The following is a 17,221-nucleotide window of genomic DNA, read 5'->3' as shown; positions in this document are numbered from 1 at the left end:
GCTGCAAAAGTGCTCTCCAAGGGCTTGGATAGAGCTTGCCTCCTGTTCCCTGAAGTCTCAGGACCAAAAAGACTTCTCTTTTTCATTTGGACTCCTCGTGCGCCGAAAAATTTGACGCACAGCTTGCTCCGCGGTGAGAAAATCGCCACACGCCGACACTGCTCGACGCAATGCCTACGGGGCGACCGGAACTTCGACGCACGGCCTCGCATGGACAACGCCGCCCGACTTCCAGAGAGGAAATCCACGCGACGCCTGCCATGAGAAAGAAAATTCCATGCACAGCCTCCCGGAACGACGTGCAGCCGGATAACAAGCCGAGGAATCCACGCACAGACCCTGGGACATCTGGTAATCCTGCGAACCATAGAAGGAGTCGGCCCGCGTGCTGCAAAAACGACGCACGTCTTCCCCGAGTGAAAAATAACTACGCAAGTCCGTGTGTGAAGGGGCGAAACCGACGCACACAACATTTTCTTCCCGCAGAACAACGCACGTCTCCCCGCGTGAAAAATAACGACGCAAGTCCGTGTGTGAAGGAGCGAAACCGACGCACACACCATTTTTCCACACATCTCCTGCTCTGCGGCCCTCTGCGGAGATTTTCCACTCCAAACCAGATACTTTGTGCTTGAAAGAGACTTTGTTTGCTTTTTAAAGACTTAAGACACTTTGGCCCTCATTCTGACCTTGGCGGGCGGCGGAGGCCGCCCGCCAAAGTCCCGCCGTCAGGTTACCGTTCCGCGGTCGAAAGACCGCGGCGGTAATTCTGACTTTCCCGCTGGGCTGGCGGGCGGTCGCCTTCAGACCGCCAGCCAGCCCAGCGGGAAAGAGGCTTCCACGATGAAGCCGGCTCGGAATCGAGCCGGCGGATTGGAAGCTGTGCGACGGGTGCAGTTGCACCCGTCGCGTATTTCACTGTCTGCACAGCAGACAGTGAAATACATGTAGGGGCCCTCTTACGGGGGCCCCTGCAATGCCCATGCCAGTGGCATGGGCACTGCAGGGGCCCCCAGGGGCCCCGCGACCCCCCCTACCGCCATCCGGATCTCGGCGGTCCGACCGCCGGGATCTGGATGGCGGTAGGGGGGGTCGGAATCCCCGCGGCGGTGCAGCAAGCTGCGCCGCCGCGGAGGATTCAATGGGGCCGCGGTACACTGGCGGGACCCCGCCAGTGGTGCCGGTCCGACCGCGGCTTTACCGCCGCGGTCGGAATCCCCATTGGAGCACCGCCGGCCTGTCGGCGGTGCTCCCGCGGTCCTCCGCCCTGGCGGTCAGAATGACCACCTTTATATCACTTTTCAGTGATATTTCTACAAATTCTTATTGCATCTTTTATTGTGTTGATCTACAAATATCCAGATAAATATTCGATATTTTTCTAAACACTGTGTGGTGTATTTTTGTGGTGCTATATGGTGTTATTGTATGATTTATTGCACAAATACTTTACACATTACCTTCTAAGTTAAGCCTGACTGCTCGTGCCAAGCTACCAGAGGGTGGGCACAGGATAATTTGGATTGTGTATGACTTACCCTGACTAGAGTGAGGGTTTTTGCTTGGACAGAGGGTAACCTGACTGCCAACCAAAAACCCCATTTCTAACAGTGTATATATATATTTTTGCCTACTTGATTTTAATATATTACAATGGTTACACTCATTTTCTTTTGTCTTTGCATTCTTCCAGGGGGCTGTGGGTGTAACTGGGATGTATCAATATCTATTAGTGTGTGTGTTGTCGTGGGTGAGGGTGGGGGTGTGGGTGTTGTGTGTTGCGTGTGTGTGTCGCTGTTTTTTCCCTCCCCCCTCCCCTGTGTCGTAGGTGCAGTACTCACCGTGGTCTTCACCGCCGGCGTTCGTGCTCCTGGTAGAGGAGCAGGAAGACTATCGCAGGAAGACTATCACAGGAAGAATTTAGAGTTCCGGCTCCATGGTGTCCTAGTTCCTCCTGGGGTGTGTAGAGGTGAGCGTTTTCCCTTCGGAATCCTGTTTCCGCCGTTTTTTTATCCGCGGTGAATCCGCCCCGGAAAAGGTGGCGGATTGGTAGGTTGTGATACTGTGGGCAGCACTTTGTCCTCTGCCTGTCTGTTGGCGGTGACCGCCGCGCTGTTTGTTTGTACCGCCGTGGCGGTCGGAGTCTTAAAGTGGCTGTCTTTGTTGGCGGTTTCTGCCACGGTCGTAATTGCAAAACTTTTACCGCCGGCCTGTTGGCGGTCTTACCACCGCTTTAACACCGACTGCCACGGTTGTAATGACCACCTTAGTGTCTTAGGGCTGTGAGCACTAGGACCCCCATGGCCCTGGCCAGATTCAAAGAAAGTTTTACATAATCATTTTGGGAGATGTTAAGGTGTGGTTACTACTGGTTAATGGATAATGAGAAGTTTAGTTTAAACTTTGGACACCTTTGTATGATGATGTGAGCCACGAGCTTCGTGTGTCATGTGTTCTTGTGCATGCTCCCGGGCTGGGAAGGATGTGACAACTGCTGACGGGTAAGGGGTACATATCCCGGAGAAACAAGACTGCTCTCCTTGAGAGTTTTCAAAGATATAGCAATCTACTTTTGTGTGCCAGTGCAGAGAAGTCTGCGTATGTGGAGTGAGAGCTCCCCTCCAGCTCGTGCAAGTCCTCATGGAGAAGTGGAAGGCATAGCAGAGAAGAAGTGTTAGAAAAGCCCACTGAGACTTGTCGGCCAGGTTGAGACAATTGGGTGCTGCACCACAACACTGAGCCATCCTTCATACAAAGAGAAACCTTAAGGCAGTGACAACCAGGTACAACATAGAAGGCAGCGGCAACCAGAGATAATGTTAGACGGCAGCGATAACCAGGTACGAGAAATAGAAATAGACTCACCAGAGAAGCAAAATGCTATATAGTTCAACATCAGATGTAATGGCTAAGACCAGTTGGAGAGGCCGATCTGTGCAAAGTAGCAGGTGGCATCCACTACGTTCTGAATCTCTCTTGGAGTGAAGCAACACACGGCCCACCGTATTCAGTCACAGGTTGTACTGAGAGTGGTGAAATCTGTCAAAACAGCTCAAAGAAATGAATCAAACAAAACAAGAAGATGAAAGCAAATTCCAGAGCATGCAAGAAACAGAATGTACCCTTACTGTTACTGAGCTCAAATACGAACCCGGTACTCCCCGAAGGTGCGAATGATGGTGCACAACGAGCACTGTCTGAACAGCACACACTCTCAGTGGCAGAAGGAAGAGGTGTGAAGTACGCATCAACTGCATTTATAAAACCTCTGCCACCATTCGATACCGCCATAAAACCAGAATATTGGCGCCCGATTGACCACGTGGATCGAGACTTTCAATGACTTCATAGTCGTGCAGCACACATAGGACTACCAAATCACCATTATTGATTGTTTCTGTGCAGAAAGGGGCACTTTCCTGCACTTAAACAATCATTCCATGTGATGCAGGCACCCTTGCTCCATGGTGCAAGGATGTCTGCGTTGGCGCTAGGCAGCTAAATCTAGCACCAGTGCTAGGGGAAACATGGTGGTGTGCCATATATTTGTGTTTCTGAAGTGGCGCAGCTGTGCTGCGCCACTTTCTTGTTAATATGCCTTGTAGTGTCGTAGGCCTGTGAGCACTAGGACCCCGCAGCCAAGTGTTGTAGAACTGTGAGCACTAGGACCTGAGCACTAGGACCCCGTGGCCCTGGGCAGACTCAATTAAAGTATTATGTAATCATTTTGGGTTTTAAGGTGTGGCTTTTAATGGTTATGGGATAATGAGAAGTTTAGTTTGAGCACTGGACGCTGATGAATAGAGACGTTAGCTACGAGCTCTGTCTGTGCTGTGTTCTTGTGCATACTCCTGGGCTGGAAAGAACACAAAAGATATGAGGCACCTGGCTCATATGTGGGCGCTAAACCTTCAAAATTCTGAATGGAGCGAATATATTGTCCCTGAGAAAGTTAAGGGGAGCATGCAGCTGGCCAACCTCACTCCTTCACTCGCCCTTTACTTTCCCCTACCATCAACACCTACATAATTGCCTGATTCCCTGCTGCACGGCGTCCTGCAGGGTTAAGGTTTGAGTCTGCTAGTTGTACATTGGTTGATATCTGCTCAATAAGCGAGTAACACACACCCAAAGCAATTCCCTACCGTCAATTACTCTGGGTGAATAAATTTACTCTGGGTGAATATGCTACCCCTGCCGTTTTGATTCTAAAGGAAGAAATGAACACTAAATTACAAAACGTTGGTATTTAAATCATATTTGCACTGTAGTCAACATGTATGTAATTAGGTATGTGATGACGTTTTACTTACATGTTTAAAAACAATAAAGAGGTTTTTTTAAAATTGTTCTTTAATGAAAAGGATTTTTAGAATGTACAGATACATCCAATATATATATACATATATATATACATATATATATATATATATATATATATATATATATATATATATATATATATATATATATATATATATATATAAACATTTGAATTGTGAATATATTGATTGAGTTATATATGCTTTTATTTTAAAGCGTTGCCTGCTTTGTATTTTATCTTATAGAATTATGCAAAGAATGTTAGCGTTGCAGCCCTGAGAAAGTGATTTCTACATTATGAAGCACGTGCTGGCAGTTTTGTGTACATGAAAAACAATAAAGGTTTGTTCTGTGATCTAGAAACTGAATAGGGGACCCTCGTGCTTTTGGAAACTGACTGCTATATACAGGTTTAATAACATTATAAAATAGTCTAATAGATCGTGCACAAATAGTCTGCCACAGGCATTGAATCAACCTATGACTTAGGTTCCCGAGGTTGTTCCGAGGTAGTCATCATTGTGAAAATACACACATTTCTGAGCCAGCTGCGCAGCCTCTGTGCAATGGTCCTGGTGCAAAGATGGAGATTGGAACCCTGACCGCTGTTTGAACTGTGAAATACAGCAATAATTAAGGAGTCAGTGGGTCCCTCAGGCCTCTGGGTCCTGGTGACACTGCACCTGCTGCACCAATGGAAGCTACTCACCTGTTCTGGCCCAGGAAAGCCACATCATTGAATTTTGTGGTCTATATCCTTGTATTATGTGAGCACTGGGTCTTCTTCACCATTGATTCACCTTTTGACACTTGATCTGTGCTTTTTGTCTCATGAAAATATTCATATACGAGGGAACACTTTCATTGTTTGTCCAGCACATGGTTCTGATGTCTTTTCTGATATTTTAGACATGTGTGTTAGTATTGACTAATTAACATGCACATATGATTGTGGTTTAAATGTAGATTTTCCTAGTAATTCATGAAGGAAAGTCTTAAATTTATTAAAGACACGGAGGCAAGTATTATGCTTTATCTTTTCTTTTAATTTAAACAGCAGCTGCAGTCAAGAAGAAACCTACAAATCCCATAAAGCGAAACGACTGTAGTCAATGGGAAACAACATGAAGTCTGACATAATGCACCAATCACCAACGAGCTGTCCCCATAATACTTATCTTGACTGAGAACAGCCCTCTTTTCTTGTGCGAGACTAATAAGTAACAAATAACGGAATAATAGAACAACAAATACATATTGCCATGAGTACGGATAAAAGTTCTTGTAGAACCAATAGCAGTCCAGAAACAAAATTCAGAAGGATCTGTGCATCTGGTGAGAGATGAGTGTTCTGGAAAGTAGTTGAGGCCTATACTCCTATAAGGCGTTGATTATAGATGGGATCTCTAGGAAGAGGTCTGCTGAGTGGTTGAAGATGCTGTTAGGGAGGGAACAAAACAAAAGGTAAGAGTTTGTGGAGGTGGGATAATACTCGCCTCCGTGTCTTTAATAAAATTAAGACTTTCCTTCATGAATTACTACATTTTATGACAAGACCGGAGGCTCCTGTTATGCTAGTTTAAAGCGAATCAATAACATTCAATGAAGCATGTTGTACTGGCTTACAATAAAACACTCTGAATACATTATCATTAGACCAGTCAGGCGATCTGAGAATGTCCTCGAGACGAGAGCCAGCCCAGGAAGCTTTAGAAGCCATAGCTCCTCTAGCTGAGTGGACACCAAAGGTGGAGGTATCTATGCCTGCAAGAGACATGATCCAATGGACCCAACGAGCCAGGGTGGGAGAGGACATAGGATTAAAAGGTTTTCTGAAGGAAATGAGGAGTTGGGATGCAGAGGTAATTCTGAAATCGTCTGTCTGTTGTTCATAAACTTTCAAACACTGGCCTACACATAATTTGGGGTGATCAGGGAAAAAAGGGTAGAAAACTGATGAAAGATTAATCTTAGTATGCCTATGCACATTAAAGAGAACACCTGTTGGGGTAAAATGATGAGCAGTAATATCGAACGCTCTAACATCAGATAGTCGTTTGAGAGAAAAAGGTTTAAAACAGCATTTACATCCCACAAAGAACTATATTTAGGTTTAGGAGGATTAGAAAATTTTACTCCCTCTCAGAGATGGCAAACCAAAGGATGTTCTCCAACCGGCTTTCCGTTGATGTAAATGTGAGAAGATGAAATGGCAGATCTGTACAAGTTAATGGTACAAAAGGACTCACCTTTACTGGCTTCTGCCGCCAAAAAATTGACGATAAAAGTTATATCTGTTGCAAAGGAATCAATGTGTTTTCCCACACACCAGCTATGCCAGAGAGACCAAGCTGATTTGTACGCCTTTTTTGTTCCTGGAGCCCAGGCAAGATCGATGAAGTTTGAAGCTTCTGTCGAAATAGACGGGAGAGATTGGGATTCCCTGACATTTTCCAGACCAAAAGGGTGAGGAGATTCTCTAGGATCAGACTGTGGGAGAGGCTGAGGGGGTTGGTCAAGAGTTCCGGAAAGGACGGAATTAGAAAAGGAGCATGGAATGCCAGAATGGGACTATGAGAACTAACATTGCCTGTTGACGTCTCACTTGTGCTAGCAACCTGGAGATAATAATGAAAGGAGGGAAGGCATAATTGAGAGAGGTTGGCCAATCTTGAGAAAAAGCATTGAAGGCTAGTGCTAAAGGATCCGGGCGCCAGCTGAAGAATTGTGGAAGTTTTGTATTGAGGCAGGACGCAAAGAGATCTATGTGAAAGGGGCCCCATTTCTGATGAATAGTTTTGAAAACCTCGGGGTGGAGCTTCCAATCGCTGGAGTCTCGGGAATGACGAAAATGCCAATCTGTTACCGAATTGAGATTGCCCGGTAAGTATTGTGCTTGGACTGAAATTCTGTTTTGAAGACAAATCTCCCAGAACCCTTTCACCAATTCCGCTAAAGGTTTGGATTTTGTGCCTCCCAAATGGTTGATGTAACAAACTGCTGAAATGTTGTCCATTCTGAGAAGAACCAAACAACAAAGTCTATCCCTTGCAAGACTTTTTATTGCAAAGGAGCCGGCAAGCATCTCTAAACAGTTGATGTGCAACCTTGACTCCTCTAGTGACCATGTGCCTCCAGTCGAGATTGGACCACAGCGGGCCCCCCAACCCAGCAGACTTGCATCTGATTCTAATACAAGATCTGGGGCTGATGCGAAAATAATCCTGCCGTTCCAGGCATCTAAATGGTCTCTCCACCATTGCAGCTCTGATCAAGATTCCTGGTCTAGTACGATAGTGTCCGAATAATAGAGACCTTTTTGGAGATGACGAATTCTTAGCCTTTGCAGGGCCCGGTAATGTAATGGACCAGGAAAAATGGCTTGGATCGATGAGGACAGGAGGCCTACTATTCTTGCTAGAGATCTGAGGGAAAGAAGAGAACTGCGTAAAGTCAGAAGGATTTCTGATTTGATGGATTTTATTTTTGCTGATGGAAGGAGAAAAGTGGTTGAAACAGAATCCACTAGGAAACCTAAAAACTCGATTTTTTGGACAGGAACTAGCGAAGATTTTTCGTAGTTGATAATAAAACCGAGACCTGTGAGAAGAATGCAAGCTACATGGACGTGAGCAAGTAGGGACGCACGATTCTGGTTCATGATAAGGATATCGTCCAAGTAAATGATCAGTCTGATCCCTCGAGCTCTGAGAAAGGCCACTACCGGTTTCATTAGTTTTGTGAAACACCATGGAGCGGAAGTCAGACCGAAAGGTAGGGAATTAAAATGAAATGTCTGGTTGAGCCATGGAGTTGAAGAAACTTCTGTGAATCTGGATGCAAGGGGACCGTGAGGTATGCATCCTGCAGATCTAGCCACACCATCTAATCTCCTTGAAGTAAAGAATCCCTGAGATGTAGAATAGTTTCCATTTTGAAGTGGCGATAGACGACAAACCGGTTGAACTATTTCAGATTGATAACGGGACGCATGTGTTTGTTCCTCTTTTGGACTAGAAAGACTGAGCTGACGAAACCCGAAGGGTCGAGAGAACAAGGGACAATTGCCTGTTTTTGCAGCAGAGATTGAATTTCCATAGAGATTAAGTTTGTCATTAGTACAGAAAACTGAGGAGGATGAGGGAAGATTGATTGAAAAGGCTCTGAGAAGAGCTCAATAACGTATCCCTGAACAGTGCTTAAAACCCATGGGTCTGCTGTGAGAGCTTGCCATTTTGGAAAGAACAGAGAAAGACGACCCCCTACAACAGGAAGGCAAGAAAGTTGATTTACCGGGTTGCGAGGAGAATCTGGAACTTCGATTGCATTTGTTTCTGAAACCCCAGTTTCTTTGAGGATAAAATTGTGGTCTCTACTCCTGGTATGAGTTGTTGTTGTTGTAAGAGCCCCCGGAAACGTGGTTGTTATAGGTAAGACTGACAAAGCGGTTCCTGCCTCTGCCAGCCCTGGAGAAAACCCGAGAGGAGAACATCTTTTTTAGCGACTGCTGCACCTTGTCAAGTGAAGCAAAAGTTGCTACATATTTACTAAGCTCTTTGTTAAAAGAGTCGCTAAAGAGTAAACCTTCAGCCTTGATGCCTGGGTCTGAAATGGTGAGGTTTACTAACTTGAGGTCAAGTTTCAACAGGAGTCCCTTCCTGCATTAGTGGGTAATAGCCGAGTTAGCATTCCCTAGTAAGCATATGGCCCGTTGAACACACAAAGATAAATCAAGGGGGCCAACAACGGCTTGTTCTAAACAGGTTGATTCAGTCATGTCAAAAATGCGGGTCAGGGGCCCCACAATGTCCAAAAGATTATCTTTGCAGGTGGACCAAGCCTTATCTGCCCCCTTGCGAGGGTCTTTACCGAACTTAGTGAAGAAAGTTATCAGGGAAGAATCAATGGTAGGCATTACTGCTATTTTTGAAGGTAGAGCCGGACGAGGACACTAAGCCTTAAGTTTTGCTCTTACTTGTTTGTCCAAAGGAGTACGTAACCTAGAAGTTACGTATTCCACTACATGGTCCGCAGGAAACCATTCAGTAGAGTGCGGATGTTGAATGTCATTTGGGTCAAACACAGTGGCGGCTGGTGAGGTCTGTGAGTGGTATGGCTGGCTTGGCGGTAAGGGGGATGGGCGTGTGCATTTTTTCAGGAGGTTAGTAGCAATTTCCCTTTCTTCTGCAAATCCTATTTAACAAAATTGAGATACATTTTTTAAAATAAAAAGAACCAAAATAGCTTTCATTGGCCTGGCTTGGTAATCAAGCCTGACTTCCTTCTTTAGCAATGTGTACAGCATCAAGACGTTTTGGGGTTGATATCTCACTCATCTCCAAACCTATCAATCCACTCTTCCATCCTTTCACCTATCCATCCCTCGACCCACCCATCCTTTTACTCAGCCATCCATCCTTTCAGGCATCTATTCAGCCTTTCCCTCTTCCATCTATTCAGCTTTTCAATCATTATTCGTCCATCAAACTTTTCACTCACCCATCTTCCCTTTCACATATTCATCCATTCTTTCACTCATCCATTTTTACATCATCCTTTCATTTATCCAACCTACCTTCCACTCATCCATCCACACTTTTAGTCAGCTATCCATCCTTTCATTCATCCATCCACCATTCCATTTACCCTTTCACTCACCCATCTTTTTACTGAATCATCCATTCATCTTTTCACTCATCCTCCAACTATTCATCCACTCCTTCACTCATCCACCCACCCTTTCAGCCAGTCAGACATACACCCATCCATCCTCCCTTTCCCTCATAGACCCAATCTTCCACCCATACATTTACGCTTTCAATAAACCATTCATCTTTTCACTCATCCATGCATTCATCCTTTCCTTCACTTATCAGTCCATCCAGTGGTCATCAATTTATCCACCCACCCTTTCAGTGCTTTACTTTCTCTAGGAGAGCCTGCAGCTGCCCTCCTCTTAAACTCTGTGGTGCGCTAGAGGGGGAGAAATTGGCGCCCAAACTCCCAAGGTCTGTACAAGTGTGTAACACAACACGTAGTACTCATGACCGCGACATTTTATAAAAACACCACAACGACAGAACTCGCTGGCATGTCTAAATCTGCCTTAAAGGGCCCCTTGCACGGCACCGCTATATCATAAATATATATATTTATAGATATCTTCACCGATCTCCCCTCTTGTTTCACCGGTGCGTGATTTAAGGTCTTCAAAAGACCTGAGTCTGAGGCGAACACTGAAACCACGGTCTGCACATCATAGCATGTGTCAGCGGCGAGCGTGTAAGTCCGCCAGCTGCCCAGCCCCTGAAAAATCTTCAAATAAAACAGGCCTTTTCAGCAACTTAACCCTGCAAACTGAGGTAGTAATCTACTGGATACGGGATGTATTGGACACACAAGTCCATTCACAGAGCGCAATTCACAGAGACATTTATGGCTAATATTGATGATATTCACATACCTCTATTCAGTGATTCAGTCAATCCATCGATGCACTGTTTTTCTTGTGAAAGATTGATGCGATGAGAGTCTTCCCACCTGCAACACCCTTTCCCAGCTCATCACGGGATGAGAGGTCCCACCACGCACTCTGCCTCTGGCAAGTTGGGAAAGGGTGGGGTGACAAATGCTCTCCACTCCCTGATTGACGTGGAGGCTAAGCACTTCAGGGCTTGAATAAAAATGCCCAGGGCTAACTTGGCCTCTGCGTCATCAGGGGATGGAGACTAGGCCTTGATGCTGGGTCTTTGCTGAGTTGATGACCTCACAGGCCTCAGGGCTGTGAGATTATCAGCCCAGCAATAGACTCACTTTGGGCTTGCCTACACGGGCAGTTGAAGTGAGCACATGACGACACATCACTTCACTTGTCTAGCAACAATAATGCTGGTGTTGGGTGAGTGGTGGATATAGTGCCCCCTGTTTTATAAAGTTTTAAAGAAGTATTATTTTTGAATTTTAAAAAGATGATTGCTTTGTTTTTTAAGGGGGCGGAGCCATGACGCTCATGTACAGAAACCACCACTGGTCAAACATTGGAAACCCTTGTGCATCTGTGACTTTGCATGACCCTGATAGCTCTTGCTTTTCAATTTTGGCTCTTTTGGGAGGAGGAGGGGAGAAGAAATCTCCATTGTCCTTCTCAAAATTATCTGAGTCAGTGTGATGGTCATGTATTTCATCATCTGTGTCAAGTATCTTGGAGATAATAATTGTGGAGAAAATGTGTTTAGATTTGGCCACATATTTTTTTGATGGTTTAGATAATATCCCCTCCCTTAAGCGAGGCCTTTGAGGAGCCACATCCTCTGACCTGTGTGAGGAACTCTCACCACTCAGTTGCGTCATTTTAGAATTTTTTGATGAGGCAGGACGCTTTCTGCTATCCCCAGCAGACTGGGTCAGCATGGTTTTAGAAAAACAACTTGACAACAGAATTTTCAATTTTTTAAAATACTTTTTCCCATGATGCTAAAACAGCTTGTTCAACTGATAATTGGATAAAGTAATTCAAATGATCCTTAATAGCCTCTTCCTCCTCCTGAATTTAAAACCTGTGAAACAGGGGAGCTGTCCAATGTGACAGAAAACAATATGCCAAATGGTTTTATGAAAAACAATGGTGAGGAAGGGGTTAAGCTCCGCACAGAAAACTCAGAGGGAAGGCTAGGCTCCACCTAGGGGCGGGGAAACACCAGGGGCAGAGCTGTGGAGCTTGGAGAGAAGAACAAACACAGGTCCCAGCAGGAGACTTCGACGCGAAGGCAAAGGTAAAATTGAAGCGACGGCAACCTGAGACGGGCAGCAGGATTTGCCGATATTTATTTCCCCTCAACAGCCGGCTAAAATGGTGACCAAGCATTGAGGGGAATAAATGGTAAAATTATGAAGAGGGTGCACGAAGCATGAGGAAACAATGCGGTTACAAGCCGACTAGAATGTCTATAAATGTGATATATACTACGTGCTTGAGAAAATAAACACATTACAGCTTTAGCGCTAAACCAATACACTTGTGAGAGCAGAAAAGAAATAATACTTATCTTGACTGCAAGCAGCAAGAAAAGAGGGCTGTTCTCAGTCATGATAAGTATTATGGGGACAGCTCGTTGGTGATTGGTGCATTATGTCAGATTTCATGTAATTTCCCATTGGCTACTGTTGATTCGCTTTATGGGATTTGTAGTTTTCTTCTTGACTGCAGCTGCTGTTTAAATTAAAAGAAAAGATAAAGCATAATAGGAGCCTCCGGTCTTGTCATAAAATCCCTCCCCACACACTGCCCATTTTGCACTCAGCTGTGGCCCCTCCAGTGGGACCCGACTCATGAAAAGCTCCTGGTGAGGCAAGACTTAATAGGAAAGCAAATAGTGTTGCCTGCTCGCCGCATGCAACCCATACTTTAAAAGGACAGTCCCGGGTGTCAGACCCTTGCCCCTGAAAATATTCCCGTTCTGGAATCGTATGTCAGAATGTAAAACAATTCCACGCCTTTCACATGAGGTCATTTTAGGAATTTAGGGGCCACAGGCAAGGCATTTTTTGTGGTCCTCTATTTGCAACTACAGTGAATTTTATTAAACATGCTCTGTTAATTCAAAACACGAACAATGTCAAATAATATTGAATCATAAATTACATTTTCAGAAAAGCGGTCGTACATAAACGGCGGAAAATTTGTCTTGGCTGGGGCCCAATGTCTCTAAAAGTACATTGGTTAGCCAGATATATAGTCTGAGGTAGATGTAGGCTGGGAGCATGAAGGAGGTTGAGGTAGAGAAATAGAGGTGCGACATACAGAAAAATCATTGTCCAAGGAGCCCCTTGGTAGATGGGGGCGCTTGTCAATTGCCCAATTGGCCCATTCCTTAAAACATCTCTGCACAGGATCTTGCAGATCTCTGTAGAGGAAGCCATGCAGTATGTGGCTCAAATACGTAGGATGAAGTGTTGAAATCTCTTACCACTTCTCTGAGATGCCTTATATATGCCAGCTGTGATTCTTAAAAACACTGACTACAATCTTCAACCTCTGCATATTTATTTCATGTGAATGCAAACAAATGTTCGTTTGCCAATGAGTTTCCCTATGCTTTCAGACAAGGCCGTCACTCATGCTTCTGGTTGCATAGTTGCGATCTAAAAAAGCCTGACAGAGCTAATAAGGTGCGTGAGTAAGATCTATACGCTTTGCCAGTGTTTGTTTTTTAACTAGCCGGTTGTATTTCGGTATTGATCTGCGATAATTTGCTTTAGTTATCTGCAGGTACTTTGTTTTGTTTATTATTGCACCACTGAGCTCAGAAGCTGCATCAAAGCATATGAAAGTCTACTGGAGCGCAGCCAAGAAAAACAGAGAGACAACGCTGTTCATAACGTCTCTTCAATTATACATCACAATTGTAAACCAGCCAATTGAAAGAGAAGACAGACTGCCCTAGAGTATGTCCTGAGCCAGGTACAGAGCCAGAGCGCGGCTTCTGCTGGCCTCTATGTTATAATAATGACTCTGAAGGCTAGAGTTTCTACAAAACCAGTTAATTGTCCTCTCATCAGGCAGCAACTCATTTGATTCGATGACCCTGAAGACACTAATTAAAACTAAAGAAGATACATGAGAGATGTCAGGAGGCTGAAAGAAAACACTCTGTTGCTTCTGAGTTGTGCATTATTCAAGAGTGCGGACTTTACTTAAAATTAAACACTTAATTTATGCGCCATCACAAAAATGCTAAGGGGCATATTTATACTCCGTTTGCGCCGAATTTGCGTTGTTTTTTTCGCCGCAAATTCGGCGCAAAACTAACGCCATATTTATACTTTGGCGTTAGACGCGTCTAGCGCCAAAGTATGAGGAAAGAGCGTCATTTTTTTGCGTGAACGCCTTCCTTGCGTTAATGAGATGCAAGGTAGGCGTTCCCGTCTAAAAAAATGACTGCGACGCAAATGCGTCGTATTTATACTCCCGGGCAAAAATCACGCCCGGGAGTAGGCGGGGCAAAAAACCCCGCATTTGCGCCGGATTTTAGCGCCTGGGTCAGGGCAGGCGTTAAGGGACCTGTGGGCTCAAAATGAGCCCACAGCTGCCCTCCCATGCCCCCAGGGACCCCCCCTGCCACCCTTGCCCACCCCAGGAGAACACCCAAGGATGGAGGGACCCATCCCAGGGACATTCAGGTAAGTTCAGGTAAGTATAATTTTTTTCTTTTTTTATATTTTTTTTTTGCCATAGGGGGGCCTGATTTGTGCCCCCCTACATGCCTCAATGCCCAATGACCATGCCCAGGGGACATAAGTCCCCTGGGCATGGCCATTGGGCAAGGGGGCATGACTCCTGTCTTTACTAAGACAGGAGTCATGTAAATGGCGTCTGGGCGTCGTTAAAAATGGCGCAAATCGGGTGGAGGCGATTTTTTGGCGTCAACCTGACTTGCACCATTTTAAGACGCCCTAACGCCATTTTCCCCAACGCCGGCGCTGCCTGGTGTACGTGTTTTTTTTCCACGCACACCAGGCAGCGCCGGTCTGTTAGCGCCGGCTAACGCCATTCAATAAATACGGCGCCCGCATGGTGCTTCAGAATGGCGTTAGCCGGCGCAAAACTTTTTGACGCTAAACTGCGTTAGCGCAGTTTAGCGTCAAAAAGTATAAATACGGGCCTAAATGTGAGTTTTGGTGCTCATTTATCACGTTTTTTCATCTTTGATTCGAAAGCATAATTTATGGGCAGGGCAGATCAAAACACATTTTGATTGGGTAGAGATAGTCAGACACTTTGTTATGCTATCAACTTTTAGTATGTATTTTATTTTAGACCTGGAACTTTAATAAATGTCACCGTGTGAGGAGAGAGCGGGCCTTGGAGAGGAATGGGTTTCATGCAGAGAACTGCCTTACAGTCACTACTGCCCCCGTCCCTTCAATATTTCCCACTCCAAAAATAAAAATGCCCAAGATGCCTCTGGTATCTTGTGGTGTATTTACATCTCTTAATAGATTTTGGCTGCATAGAGCCTCCAAAGACGAACTGGAAACCCACTCAGTCCAGTGGTTGCCAACTCACCCTCTCCGCCACCGTGTGATCAAATCTCCACTGAGTTACTATGTGAAGAGAGCTGATATCATGTGACAAACAGTGGCACCATGTGAGTTGGCATGTCTCTCTTTTTTGTGTCTCACGCTCAGAATCTTGTTCTGTCAGTGCACTGATATCCAGTGGCGGCTGCTGGCAGGAAGGGCTGGTGGAGCAGTGAGCGGAAAGGGGCAGGGGGGGTGGGGAGGTTGGGAGGGTGTCGGGGTTGGGGATGGGTGAGCAATAATAAATAAAAGAAATAGCACTTACCTGCTGCGCCACCTCACCTCTGCTGCTCCCGCCGCCTCGGTGCTTCTGTCTTGCTCCCCTCCCCACCCAATCCAGACACTTCCATCGTGCTGTTACAAAGCATGAGAGAAGCACCGGGATTGGCCTGAGCGAGCTGAAATGCCATTCAAGGAGGGAGTGGGAACCTACACTTGGTCCCCACCTGGCTGGGAAATACACCCTGGTGGAAAGTTCTAAGTGTTCATGTCAGTTTGGCAAGCCTCGTACGGCTGGCCAAGCCAACATGCACACTTAGAGTGCACCTAGCACTCCCCCTCTCCCTTCCTGCTGACATGGAGGATGCTGGCCCCGCCCTAACTTAGCAGGAAAATTAAATGATAATAAAATGCTTTTATCATCATTTTATTTTTCTGCTTCCCTTCTTTAATTCAGCAGAGGGGACGATGCTTCTCCACCATAGCAAAGGGGCCACCCCTGCTGATGTCTCTTAATGTTCTAAGTTAATGCTGGACCATGTTGACGTTGTTTAACTTCTTTGCTACAAATAAAGACTATTTGATTGTGCCATTAGTGGTGTCACATCAACAGTTTGTCAATATCTTGCTCTAATTTATAATAGGAGTGGGGGTGGGGACAGATGCCTGACACAATCATCACTGTTAAGAGGGTTCAGACGTTAACTTCATTTGGGTACAACGGGACCCAGACCTGGAATTAAAATTTAAGTAAATCAGCCCAGGCACAAATGTTCAAAGCAGCTCCACAATGAAGGAGGCTTCAAATAAAATGGAATCAAGGGGACATAGTCGGATCAGATGACACCCTACCCTCCTCTGAAAGCAGCCTTCCCGCCTGCGACCTACTGACAAAATGACAACATGAAAACATGGTCAATCAGGCCACTGCTGAAGAATATCTGACACTTAAAGCCTGTTCCTCCCACTATCCCTCTTGAACAATAATCAGTATTATGTGTGGCACTGTAGTAGTGTGAGTTTTAGGTTTCCTGGATAAAATGTTGTTAAACAAGCTCAACCAAGACTTAACCATGCAATAAAGCTTGAACCATTTGTAACTGGCTGCTCCGTGCACATTTAGTTCACAGAGTGCGTAAGCGTCCGAAGGGCCATTTGGTTGATCAGTTTTGTTTTTCACATACACATCACAGCGCACGAACCAGCGTTGCTCTTGTCTGCTGGTAGTCTTACAAACAGGAGTGAACTTGCAATCATGAGACACTGTTCATGAGGCACATGTTTAAGCCTCAGCTGAGATAGCTCACTACTCTGATTACTTGAGAGACATTTGGTTTACTTACAGGGGCTTAGAGAATGGCCATTGCTTACCATTGGTTGGCTTCATCATCGCATTCGTTTTCATGCTCCGCTTTGGTTAGCGTGTGTCAGCTTCACTTCCTCTTCATGTGTGTATCCCTCTCCAGGAGCATGGCTCCAGAACCTCTTCCTTTCCCAGTACCCTTCGGCTGCTCTACTTTTGGAGCTACTTTTTTTTTCTTTTGGTGGCAGCACTCCATAAGAGTGCATGTGTTTGCAGCTACCGCTCCCCTACCCCCTT

This window comes from Pleurodeles waltl, chromosome 7 (genome assembly GCF_031143425.1).
Source record: "Pleurodeles waltl isolate 20211129_DDA chromosome 7, aPleWal1.hap1.20221129, whole genome shotgun sequence".
Lineage (NCBI taxonomy): Eukaryota > Metazoa > Chordata > Amphibia > Caudata > Salamandridae > Pleurodeles > Pleurodeles waltl.
Note: the sequence above shows the minus strand (reverse complement) of the source record.